At 40.9% G+C, this 13,165-nt stretch overlaps 1 protein-coding gene across 5 annotated transcripts in view; it reads right to left on the reverse strand.

The window, feature by feature from the left end:
• Positions 1–13,165, reverse strand: part of fam184ab (family with sequence similarity 184 member Ab) — a 146,117-nt gene that overhangs the window by 112,104 nt on the left and 20,848 nt on the right. The window contains exon 1 of one of the 5 annotated variants that reach the window (XM_072686293.1): positions 10,350–10,489. The exons of 3 other annotated variants lie outside the window; for them this stretch is intronic. The gene's annotated coding sequence lies outside the window, so the exon portion shown is untranslated. Of the gene's footprint in view, positions 1–4,198; positions 4,242–10,349; positions 10,490–13,165 lie in introns of those variants that run through there. One more of the 5 variants, XM_072686300.1, reaches the window with a different exon arrangement.

Genomic DNA, 13,165 nt, shown 5'->3' on the forward strand with positions numbered 1-13,165 from the left:
CTGCTCACTGTTCACATTGGGGTTTTGTCAGCGTTCGTACATCAGCTCAAAAGCATTAGTTGGGCCAGATTCTGATTCAGATTTCATGTTTTAGTTTGTTGCACAAATATTTACCTGTCCTTACTTCTTTCGTTACTGACTTTTGTTAGCAATTTTGGCCCTTTTGCTCACACTGGGGTCACTCACCTTGATGCCACCAAGATGTGCAAGGCCAGCTTTAGCCTATATACAGTTTATTCACACTAAATACCTACCTAAATCATTAGGCCTTTCGTGCAGTGTCGATTTCTCTAAGACTGCAAGGAAAGCTCAGTTTTCCCTAAAATTGTAAAAAATGAAATGGTCAAATATGTACAGTTGTGTTAACATTTCATTCACTACAAATGCGTCAGACAAGATCTCGAAGAATCAGCTACTTATCACAAATTGACTGATTTGAATTGATCAACTTTTCACACATTCCCGTAGCGTCAATGCATTTGCCCATAGAAGCTGAGCATCTATTCACTTCAAGGGGACTGCATGGGACCTTTTTTTTTTTTTTAATTGCCTCAAAAACTATTAGTTTTTCAATCTATAATCTAATACTGTAGGTAGGAGTAAACTACCCAGCTAGCAAGGTGCACACGATTTGGGGAGAATTTTGCTGGGCTTAAAAAATGACAATTGGTGATATTGGTCAGGTTAGACTGAGTTCAGACAGAATTTCATTGGGATACAAAATGTACAAAATTTCACACCTCAGCTGTGTTAGATTTAGGAAAACACTAAACTGTAATTATTTCACTATATTTTATTAATTATAACACTATCCAGGTGATAGTGGTTCCTGAGAATCAAGACTAACTGAAGTCTGACGAATGGCACAGACTTGTTTTTTCTTCGAGCCACCAAATGTTAGCATGCCCATTAGCATACTGTGTCAGTAGCTGCCACCATTAAGCTAGGACCCTCATTGCAAGTCTAAACAGGCCTGGAGTAAAGCGTGGAGAAAGGAAGCGATGGGAGAATCAATCCCTGTGCTCTCTGTCAGAGAACTGCCAGCAGCCTAGCTTGGCAACTTGGGCCTATGGGCCTGTCTGAGTCACAGCCTTGATGCTGCACCTTGTAGATGCACAGTGGATGCCTGTCAAATCGAGACTGGAAAACCTACATAGAAGAGTTAAAACGGAGGACTTTCTGGGAACTCAGAGTACGAGTTGCTATAAATTCATTGGAGTATGTCTTTTTAGTATAAAGTGTTGCCTGGCTTCTCCCACACGTTTTTCAAAGGGAGCTTAGCAGCTTGACACCAATATTAAGGCTTCTTTTTTCACTGTATTAAGCTTCTCTTAGGGGTAATAAAGTTAACAACTGAGAGAAATGTGAATATGCCTATCGAGATTAAAGTTAAGAAACTTCACCCTATTGGGTCCTGTTGAATGAAATGAGGCATGTCATCTACTTTATAGTCAATCCCTACTTCCATAATAAGGTGAAAAAAGCACAAAAAAATGTACAAACACAACAATAAAATATACTAGAAAATCTTCTTCATTTTAATAGTAAGCAATCTCTGGCACCAGTAAAAATGGGCTGTCCAGTTGCTGGCCTGTTTAGGCCAGTAGCATCATTTCCCCAATCACAAAACGCATTCATTTACGTGTGATACTTACTAATGCAGTTCACGTGTGATGCAATGTGAGGCATTGTGAAAGCAACGTGATGCCATGTGAGGCTGACAAGCCACAAATTGGGCCACTTCATGTCTGGACAATGGGTAAACGACAACGAAAACTAAGCTCCCCTTCACGTCTTATGAGAACATTAGAAGCTTTTTCCAAGAATAAGGGAGAAGATGTTGGCTCTCAGTACCTCACTGATGTAGCATGTCGAAGGTAAGTCACTCAGTCAGCTAATACTGTTGCTTATAAATTAATTATGTGTCATGAGTGAGTGTGAGTGTCATGTTAAGTCAGTCAGTTTGCAACCAAGTCACGTCATGTAGCTAACCGTCTCCCTTAAGAGCAGGTCGGCTAACAATACTAACTAGGTAGCTAGTTTAAAGTGAATTGCCTGTCACGTTGCAAATACAAACATATGACAATATTTAAGACTATAGTCCCCATATTTATTAGTCCTTTATGGCACTTGGCTGCCTTTGTTATTATCTGCAATTATGTTCTGCCTATCCAGTATCCAGTTATCACATTCAGCTTCAGCTTCATCTGACACCACATAATGTTTCCCTAAGAAGGCTGTAGACCAAAGCGGGGGTATTTAGGTAGGGCAGGCTAGATTTTCAGCTTCAAGTGCTCCAATGATTCAGCAGCTCCAGTGAAAGCTGATATAGGCACCAGGGGTTGGGATGTAGGCCAAGTTAATTAAATATCAAACCCCATCTTTGAGTAGCATAAGAGATCAAAAGGTTTCACAGATTTCAACAGAAATCAGGGACAAAAAAATAGCTACATCTGAACCTCTGTGTTTTAATATGGCCCACTTAGGGAAGACACAAAAGACAAGGACCCATCTGCCTCCTCAGTGCTCGCTGCTGTAGGAACCTCATGAGATGAAACAGAAGCTTCTTAGCGTTTCACATCTCTCTCATTTCACTCTTTGTATCACTGTCATAGAAATGCTACCTAGTTGTGCAACAGCTATTTCTCCTTAGGCACAACAGAGTGTCCCATTTTACTACAAATAAGAGTTCTAGTGCGATTACACTAGTGATTTCCTTTACTTCTGGAGCTACGGAAATAGGTTAAAAGGAGACCAACCAGCTCTATTTAAAACACTAAAGCAGAGGGACGAAGTGACGGTGACAAAAACAACAGGGGCAGCTGGAGCGAAGCAAACAAACTACTGGCTTAGATGTACAGTCGATGCTGTCTGAATAAAGATGGGTATTACAGCATCACCATGTCGACCATTGCGATTCCAGCATGTATTCCAGGCTAAACTAAGGCTTTACACACCTCCTGGATGTTATAACCAATCAATACTAGATTCATTTTCTTTCAAGGTTTCACCCAATCAATCATATATCCATGGCTGCTGTGTTGTTGATTTAAAAAGATCAACACCAGAAAAAAGTGCTGATTTTTAAACAGCCAGCAAGTTTTTTTTTAAGCGAATGGACATGAAATATTGTAATCAATCCTGAAGAGTGCATGATAGAATATATTCGAAGAGATGGTCTGGCAGAAAAGGTAATAGTAGCAGTGCTGCCACAAGTAATCTCATTTTCTCCTCCTTTTTAATAGCCTTTATAGGAAATAGCTCAAAGTCATGTGGGCGAAGACAGCTTGACAGACGACATAAGAAACTATGAAACATATTTGCTCTGGTGCCTCTCAAGGCCCAGAACAATCTGCTATGCAGGAAGCATGAAGGCCAAGTCCCAGAGTAGAGCCACAGGTGCGACTCCAGACCTTTCTGCCTGTTTGCTATGTCTCTCAAGAAGCCCCTCAGGGTGTGCAAATGTCTGACAGGGCCTTTATGTAATCTTGAGAGGGACTCAAAGAGAATCACTGATTCTGTGCACACAGTGAACAAAGCCAACTTGCTAGGCATAAAATTAGCTGAGTGAATTTGATATGTCACTGTTGCTGGATGTTTTTTTTAAGGAGTGGAAAGTAATTAAAGAGTATTGTTAACAGCCATGTTTATCATGTGCAATGAATGGGTAATAAAGAGTTTATATCTATATACATGTTTTTGTTTATGAACTAGTCAACCAATGCTCCATTCAGACATGCAGGATAAGAAACCAGAACTTTGCTGGACATTACCTGGAGGAGCTGTATGTGTGAACACACATGTCATTAGTTAGATTAGTTGTACTGGACATTACAATATACTGTTATTAAACCTGTAAGGCTTATTTTGCAGACTATTATAGTCTATAACCCTGCAACTGATAGGACACCAACATTTCTGCATGATGCGGAAATCTGTACGCCTGAATAAAGGGTGGCATGAACGACATGAACATGTCTGTGTGTGGGCTAACATGACAGGAGTCATGTTTAAAGCTGCACAAAGAGTGCACACTTTCTGACAAGACACAACAAGCACTGGCAGACGTGCGAGAGGCCCCATGGAGAGTAACTGTGTCTGCTGTTTGATGTGGTTCAAGCTTTCATCCCACTCTCCGAAAAAACCCACAGCAGCTCTCCTCAACCCTCCATAGAAAGCTTATCCCTCTCCAGCTCACCTGCCATGGATCTTCCTGCAGCGGGCATCAAACCCACACAGCGCACACCTCTCCCCCAGCGCTGCACTGAGTCAAGCAGTCTCCCCCAGCGACAGCCAACGTGCTACTACCTCACATGCACAAGCCGTGTGACCGCGCTCCATCACCATGGTAACTATGTGATCATACCCGTTTGATAGATTCTGTACTATGAGCTGAAAGTAGGAAGATTTGCTTTCCCTTGGGTGAATTTGTGGGCTTGTGGGGTTGTCATAAATGGTGGCGTGAAATCGGCAGCCAGGACGCACTGTGAAGGCTGGTGGGGATGCTTCGGCTGGGCTTCAAATCAGAGCCTAAAATGCTCTCCTGCTGGATTTGCTGAACCTACTGTTTAACCCCCCAACTAATGAGCCAGGAGCACACCAAAAAAGCCATGTGCCTGCCTCTGATTTCCCACATCAAAAGAGTCGCGCATGGGCAAAGCAGCCTGTGTAACAACTGTGATATACATTTACACATCCATCGAGGAGCCCTGGGGATGTGTCACAGAGTTCAAAACAGAATTTACTGCAGATAAACCTGTTGTCTGTGGCTTATGCTGAAAATAGCCTGTTGCTAAGCCAACAAAATTAGAGAACAAATACCAGTGTGTAAACTCGTGAAGTTGTCGTGCCTTTAACCCAGTCTCACTAGTAATGAAAGCAATGCAGAAGAGACTCGGCTTAAGGTTTAACAGGGTCTGCATAATCGGAGACATCAGCTCCTTTTCCATAATGCACAATGAGCAGGGTATAACACTACACTTAGCCCACAACTGAATCCGATTCACTATACTGTGTCTGCACTGTATTTGTACTTAAACGTCATGGTAAAGACATCATGGTTCGATGCATGCAGTCAAAGTAGGGGTAGGCAATGTGACGATCTTATCGTGATCAGGACACAGATCAACTGCACATTTCATTACGAACAGTGTAATTAGTCTGGTTTAATTGGATGAAGCGCAGCACATTTTGGATATAAATCACTGTACTAAGTGATTTTTATAAAGGGAAATTATCTCAACAGAAGTTAACAGTCTGTCGCTACTGAGGCACTTTGTCTGCGATGGTGTGTATCATATAAATCTCACGTGACTGGAAAATGTCTGTAAATGCTGTGATATTTTTATATAGGTAATGCTGTGAATATTTTTACAGATGCCAAAGCATCTCCACGTTGGTCAAAGATTAATGAACGTAATGTGGAACCAGGTTTCAGAAGTGCAAGTTCCACCAACAAACCTAAAGTCGTTAGCATGACTCATTTTGATCTGCATGGTATTGTGGGACTTGAAGTGGATTTAAGAGTATAGCAACTGTAACGATAGTTTTGTTATTTCTGACCCACCTCCTTCTTCTCTCTGCAGCGCACATACAGAGAATTGCTGACATACATTCAGTTTTCTTTCTATACCTTTCCTTTTCCAGTTTTCTGGCCTTTTTCCTTCTTATTTTAACTAAAGAAATTATGGTGTTCGGACAAGGACGGTGGTTCAATATTGTTTAGACAGTAATAGGGTATGTGTGAGAAAACCCATCGGACATACTAGCAGCTACTGCAGGGGTGGCCATACGACACTAGAAGGAACCAATCTGTTCAAACTCACTTTCTTTGCCTATTGTATAAAACTTGTACTGAACTGTAAGGCCCAAACTGCAGTATTAACCGAACCCTGAGTTTTGTGTTCCTCTAACAAGGACATTTTCTTCTGGACACCCTTTACATGGACAACTGTGTTCCCATCTCAGATCAAAGTTCCCATCTCCGAGTTCCACAGTATAGCCTACAGCACAGAGCCTTTCCTGCAGCAGTATCACATAAAGAAAGCTGCTTCACCTCTCAGAAAATGATTCATTGAGCTAATTAAAAACTCTATGCACTTTGCACATTCAGTAACTGGTCGAGATGGCACTTCCATTCACCCCCACTCAGTTGATGAAAAAGCTAAAAAAGTTTAAATTAGACCTATCCCTTGATCCAGTGCCTTAAAGGAAAGGCAAACGGCAACTCTTACTAATGTTAAAACCAGGATAAAAAAAGACTCTTGACAATTCGACAATTCGATCATTAGCCTTTTACTTTCTTATTAATCTCCTCGAGCAGCAAAATGCAGAAACAACAATGGGAATTCTCATTTATTTATTTAAAACATTCTTCCCACTTCTTTTCCACCTTAGCAGACTGCTGTTGACTAATTTTCTGTCCCTTTTGGGCCCAATTAATAATGAAATACCACTTTTATAGCAGTCATTTAATTTCCGCAGCGATTAGCCATTTCCACAGGAGCCTGAGCTACAAACTTTCCGAAACTTCTGTTGCCAAACTTAATCTGTGGGCTATCGCAAATAAGCATTTCCTGACACACGATGCAGGTCACCGGCTAAACCTGTTAGATGAGATTCATGTCATGTGCTATATTTTAACGGTATATTTAGAGCTGTGTGGGTGGACCGTAATTGCAGACCACTGCAAGGGAAATCAGGGAATTTAAGCACTTTGGTGCCTTTCTGATTGGCAACTCTGACCTCACAGCGAAGAGCGGCAGGTTACCGTGGCAACTAGACACAGCTGCCAGCCTGAGGAACGTGATGAACGGTGAGCACAGAAGCAGGTTTTTCTCCATGTTGCAATTTACCTCCCCTGTTTTTTATCTCTCGCTTTGATTGAGTTAAAATATTCCAGCAGCCTATAATTAAACATTTGGCAAAATCAGTTGATTAGGCATGAAGTGACTGTTAGTTGACAAGCTGATTAAGAAAGTTTGCAGAGATATCTCTCAACTTTTGGATGAGATAAAACTTCAACCTGTCCGCTACAAATAGACAGGCCCATTTTGTGTGGAAAACATTTTGCAAATATATAATCTGATTTATGAAACTACAGCAGTTATCTAAGATGGATCATCTGCATCAAGTTTATGTGCATGAGGCTATTCTAGACAGCCCCTCTCAGACCCTGTTTTGAAGAGTTCATCAGTAACTTACATGCTTTATTAGGCGCAGTCCCAATCAAAAGCCGGTGGTCCGTCTTTGTGACTTTCTGTCATCTCTGATAGCCACATTGTGCATGTGGGAATACATTCTTTTTCAAAAGGGGGCCGAAGGAAGAGATGGTGTCTATCTGTCATAACGTGTGAACTCAAAGAGTGCATGAAAAGGCCACCACTGTTCACTGTTGGACATATACACTAAATTGTCAAAAGTATGTGGAGGACCTACATTCATTGTGGAAAAGTTTAGGAGCAACATGTCGTTGGCTGTGAAGCAGTGAGCCATGCAAACATGACAGTATGCAGTATGAAGTGCATAAAAATAATCTGTCCTAAGCTGCAACACTGACTTCAGAGTTTCAAGCTGTCTCTGAAAGCAACGTCAGCACAAAACAATGAAAGACTTCATTGTTTCATTGATTTCATGGTTTGAGTTGGGCCCCTCAGTTCCAATAAAGGGAAATCTTAATAATACAGCATACAATGATGTTTCACAGAAGGCACACTAACTGGGTCCTGGGTTGTCAACATTATGAATATGAAAATATTTTCAAATATGACCCATACGAAAGGAAGCAGGCTGCAATAGACCTCACTGCTCTTGTGTTCACGGTGTAAGCAAACCCTAAAGGTCTTCTTTAGCACTGACGAGATCTTGGACCACTTTCTATTCACACCAAAACTCCTCTCCGACTCAGACCCCTCCTGTGGAACACTAAATAATGGGTGGTGATGTTCAAGATTCCAACAGCAACATTAAGCAATCAAAAACATTAAACGGCTACAAGAACTGATCTTTGATCTAAATAATTTTTTAATATTGAAAAAAATTGTAATATTGCATTTTAATTATACTGTATATTACATTGTTTACTGTTTACTGTCCTATTAAAGCAGTGCCCACTTGAGGTTGTGCATTACTGTGGTAGGGGGTTTAACTCTTGAGTCCTACTGTAAAACTTGGGCTTTTGTATTGCTGTAATATGACAGTAGTCCTTTGTCTATGTGAGATCACACAAGCTCTTTTAGGGGGATCTGAATATAACAGCTTGGTGTGTTGAATCTGAACTCTTGAGTCTGGTAGATCTTTAGGCCCATGACTAAGCACCCCTCGTCTACAGAATCGTGCACTTCTAATTTGGGAAAGGCCTTTACTGTTTTAAGACGATGCACCCTGTGCAGGATGTGAGCTTCATAAAGAAAGCCACATCCACATCAAACACCATTGAGACTGGAACATCAACTGCAAGCTTTGGGCCTCACTACCTAACATAGATGGTTTAATATATAACCTTTTAAATATGGCACTAAAAAAAGGTTTACATTCATTAGATGTCAAAGAACCTCATAAAACCTCATACTACATAAAACCCTTTCTGCTAAGAGTACAATGCTCTAGTGGTAGTGGAAGTTAATCCCAGCAGCCATGTTTCAAAATTATAGCAGCAAAGCAGAGACCAGTTCCATATTTATGACCAGGGATTTGGCATTTGATGTATGGATGTCCACATATCTTTGGCTATGTAATGTAGCAAAGACAGAAACCCTTTTGAAGTGCAGAATACATAAAAGGTGATACATTCTTATCTACTGTAATTCACCACTTAGCAGCAACATAAATTTGCAACACGAATGTCTCTGTAAATTATTCACTGTGATGTGGCTTGACCTCTAACTATGACAAAAAAAGAGGTTGGCTCAGTGTTCAGAGTCCTGGTGCACCCGTGAATATTATAAGGACTATTTTTTGTTATAACAAATGAGGTGTTTCAGGGTATTGCTGGCAAGATTCCATTCCTACTGAAGCTGGCAAAAAAACAAGTTACAAATAGCCAATGAATGAATGTGTGCCAGTATCTCTCGCTTTTAACTGAGAGAGATACTGAGAGAGATACTGAGAGGGGTCGGGGAGTATGGGAAAAAGATCAAAGTGAAAAAAAGGAGAAACAATGCATGTGAATAAAAAGGACAGGTTGTGTGTTCCAGTGAGCCAGTAAAAGCACACCATAGAGAAGCACACGCACTGCAGTAGAGAATCAGGCCACATGACTCACCAGCCTAGAGCCTTGTGTTGTGTTCTGTGAGGCTGGATAGAAATAAAGTATAACCTTCCTCACATCATCATACACTTAGCTCTCACCAACCTCCAATCTCCTCTTCCAACATTTAAGCACCTGCAGGTCTGCAGGGCTGAGTGCAGTGAAGTCTGCCCAAATGTTCTCTGTTTGCTCATTTCACTCCATTTCAAACTTTAGTCTGAAAGGTCAAGTGCTCCGCTAGCACACGCTCCGGTTTTCAAACCTCAACCTTATCCAAAATGGCAGCGTCAATTTCAGAACCCCCTGTCATTAGCTCATCTCTCCATCTCTCTCTCCATCTGCCAGTAATTGTCTATAAGGTCGCATGGACCCATTCCTAATGCCCAGTCCTGCAGCTGGTGTATGTGGCAGTGGCAGTAGCTGCTCAGGTCAAGACGTTTTATATTTAAATTTTACTATATTATTTTAAACTGATAATAATCCAAAACAATACTATGCATTTAATAATGCTACACTCTTACGAATAAAGGTCACTCTGCAATGTCATAGGCCATGATAAAGGCCTTCTGATTCCCTAGAGAATCTTTCACACAAATCATCAGTTTCCAAAGAGTTCCTTAGTGGACCAAAATACTGTTGAAATTCTCAAAGAACCCTTTATGGCACCAGATTTAAAAGGTTAATCCTTAAAAAAAACAAATGGCTTATGCTGATGCAACTTGGAAAAGACTTTTATTACCAACAAAGAATGTAACATAAATAAAACTGTCATTCTACACTAAAGATAGCTGACTACCTGCCCTTTCCTAACTGCTTGGTTTGTTTGTGCTGTCGAGTGAAAGGCTAGACTTCTTTTCTCCCTATCAACAGAGCAAAAAGCTGGACTAAGGAACAATGCAGATTCATACTCTTTAAGTAAAATAGGTCAAATATGCATTCTCTACATAACAAAATTGACTGATACCTCATACCTGAGCTGGCTGAGCTGTCAGTCCAATGCCTAGTGTGTGTGTGTGTGTGTGTGTGTGTGTGTGTGTGTGTGTGTGTGTGTGTGTGGTCACAGCCACACCCTCACAAACAAACACAAAGAGCATGCAGTCACCTGGTCTCAGACAGAGCTTCAGGGATGATGAATGAAGCCAGTCATCGTTTGTCCCTGGCCATCCACTTGTGAAATTGAGTGTGAGAGGTGATCTGGGCCTGGATTGTAGAACAGCTGTGCAGCTAGTGCCACACGCATCCATGTGAGGAAACCACAAGTACATAGTCTTCAATTATGCAGTGAAAATAAATAAGATTTTATTTATTTTTATGTGCGCCTCCTCAATAAATGCAGAGCACCAAATGTCTGTGAAATTGACAAGTAAACATGCGGAAGGCGTGGGTTAAATGGTATATTGACATGCTAAATTACACCATTAGAAGCTGGTTTTGAACATATATGCCGGGTGTCATCAGCACTTTAAAACACTCACAACTGCATGTTTCATTCAAATCTGGTTTAGAAGAGGCTGAGGGTCTGAATGAGGGTCTTAAGTATGATACTTTTCTAATCATAGATTTACAAGGCATGCTTTGATGTGGCACTGCTCTGGTATTGTGTCTATTCCAAGTTATCCTGCCAAAAATAAATATTGCTACATACATATGTATTATAAAAATGTCTTGTATCATGATTAGACCATGAGTTATGCAAAGCTGAATACTTAAAAAATTTAAAAAAAATAAATATTGCTACACACATATGTATTATAAAAATGTCTTGCATTTGACAATTAGACTATGAAATAGGCAAAGCTCAATACTTGAAATGAAAAAACTGAAAAAAAAATATTGCTACATATAAGTTTTTATGAAAATGTCTTGTATCTTGATTAGACTATGAAATATACAAAGTTAAATACTTTATATTAAGGGGTTTTCTATTGATTGACAGAAGAACTGATTGACTGAATTACATGTGAACTAAGCTTGGTATTCAGACAATAAGGACACTTATAATATTTTGCCCTAGTGTTGCTTGGCATCAAGCACTGTGATACTACACTTGGTTTGGGCATCAAAATTCTGGCATCAATGAAACTCCAAAACGTGGAATTATTTTGGCCTATATTGCTCAGTCCAAATACACAGGCTGTGTTGGGTGCTAAATCCTTGTATGCAAAGGACCATTTCTGTTTCTCCAGAATCAGCTGTGGCCTGAAGGTTAAAAAAAGGGGACTAGAAGGTCACCAGTTAGATCCCTTGGATCAGCAGGAAATGTGAATGGGGGAAGTAAAGGAACAGAACTGTTTCCTTCCTTAACATTCACGACTGAGTTGCCCTTGACACCTAAGGCATCTAACCCCCTAATTGCTCCCCAGTTGCTGTGGTGTATGCGCACTAGCCCTAGTCAATAGTATGTGCGCGTTTCACGGTTACGGATTGGATAAAGGCGGAGGCTAGATTCCATTGTGCTGCTATGCACTGGCTATCAAGAATGACCTTAGCCGTAGCTTTTCCTACAGCATCCATTCATGAAGACTGATTGTGCAAATGTTCTCTCTGCCCTCTCACTCCTCTTCTCTTTCTCTTTCTCCTGTTTCCTTTCCCTCCTGATTAAGAATGCTTCAGAGAACTCCCCGGCTCTTGTAACTTCGGCCCGCGTCAATCCAAACTTGTTTTTTAGCCCTGTGGGCAGTGTTGTCTCTGCAGTGAAAGTGTACTGGAGCGCGCCACAAGTAATGTTTCAACGTCTCCTGCCGGTGCACATGAACTTCATCTTCCCTCTTGCATTTTTCTCCATGATGCCCTCTTCTTTTCTGTAGATATCCCAGCTCTAGGTGGAGTACTATAACATACATTATTCTGTAGAGTTCTCCAATGCCCCCCCAAAAACCTGAAGCAGAGCCGACCCGCTGTTCTTACTTTCTCTTTAAAAACCCTACTGAGGTATTCTTCATAGCAGAAACTCCGTTTTGAAAAGGCAAACACTAAAAGCACCCTTCTTCTTTTAACAGAAGACCCCAAACCTGAATCTCTCCTGATCGGAGGTCTAGGCCAGCGCTTCAGACAGAAGTCCACACAGCTAGAAGGGGATCAAAGTTACCGAGGCTACAGCTGAGCTGGCTCTTTGAACATGTCAAAATGAACGAAGGGGTCTCCCATGGGCACAGCCACGCCATGGGACATTCGCAAGCAGAGTGGAGATGAGTTGAGGTGCTTTTATCTGGCAGGCTTGCCTCACTGTGAGCTGGCTGCAGGCTGAGCACGTCCATGGTACACAGCAGTGGCACCACTCAACACTCCAGCCTGCAGCCCAGCTCCATAGCCTCCAGCTATCAGCCAAGAATACAGCTATTGAAATCATACCCAGAGTCATGCTTTATGAATACAATAATGAACTGCAGTTCTTGAGGAAAACTGTTAACTTCCATCAGTCAATAACAGTTTCTTTTTACACTACGTTTTATTGCCCTTTACAGTGGGCATTACAGTAAATCTCTTAAAATAAAAAATAAGCCTTGTCCATTGGCAGAGTTCCTTCAAAGATGTTTGAAATGTGGTGAGTTTGAACAGATCAGAAGTACGTCATGCACAGCTTCCAATGTTGTTCACTGTATCCACAGCAAAGAGATATTATTCAAGAGGGTCAGTAAGTGGACTTTTAAATCGAAAACACTGGGTCCAGAAATGTAGGATCAGAAGGAACAGTAAAAAAATATGATGCGATGTTGTAATAAATTCAGCCTGAAGCACTGCAGAACTACTTGTAGCACAAAATGACATAAACTGAGGTAAAACATATAATGGCACATTATTTATTATAATGAATGCACTGAAGATGAAATAGTCATCTCCCTGTCTCTCAACAGTTTCACATTTTAGATGGTTTCCATTAGTTTAAGCATTTCGAATATACTGTGAATACAAATCAGG

This window comes from Salminus brasiliensis, chromosome 1 (genome assembly GCF_030463535.1).
Source record: "Salminus brasiliensis chromosome 1, fSalBra1.hap2, whole genome shotgun sequence".
Taxonomy (NCBI): Eukaryota; Metazoa; Chordata; class Actinopteri; order Characiformes; family Bryconidae; genus Salminus; species Salminus brasiliensis.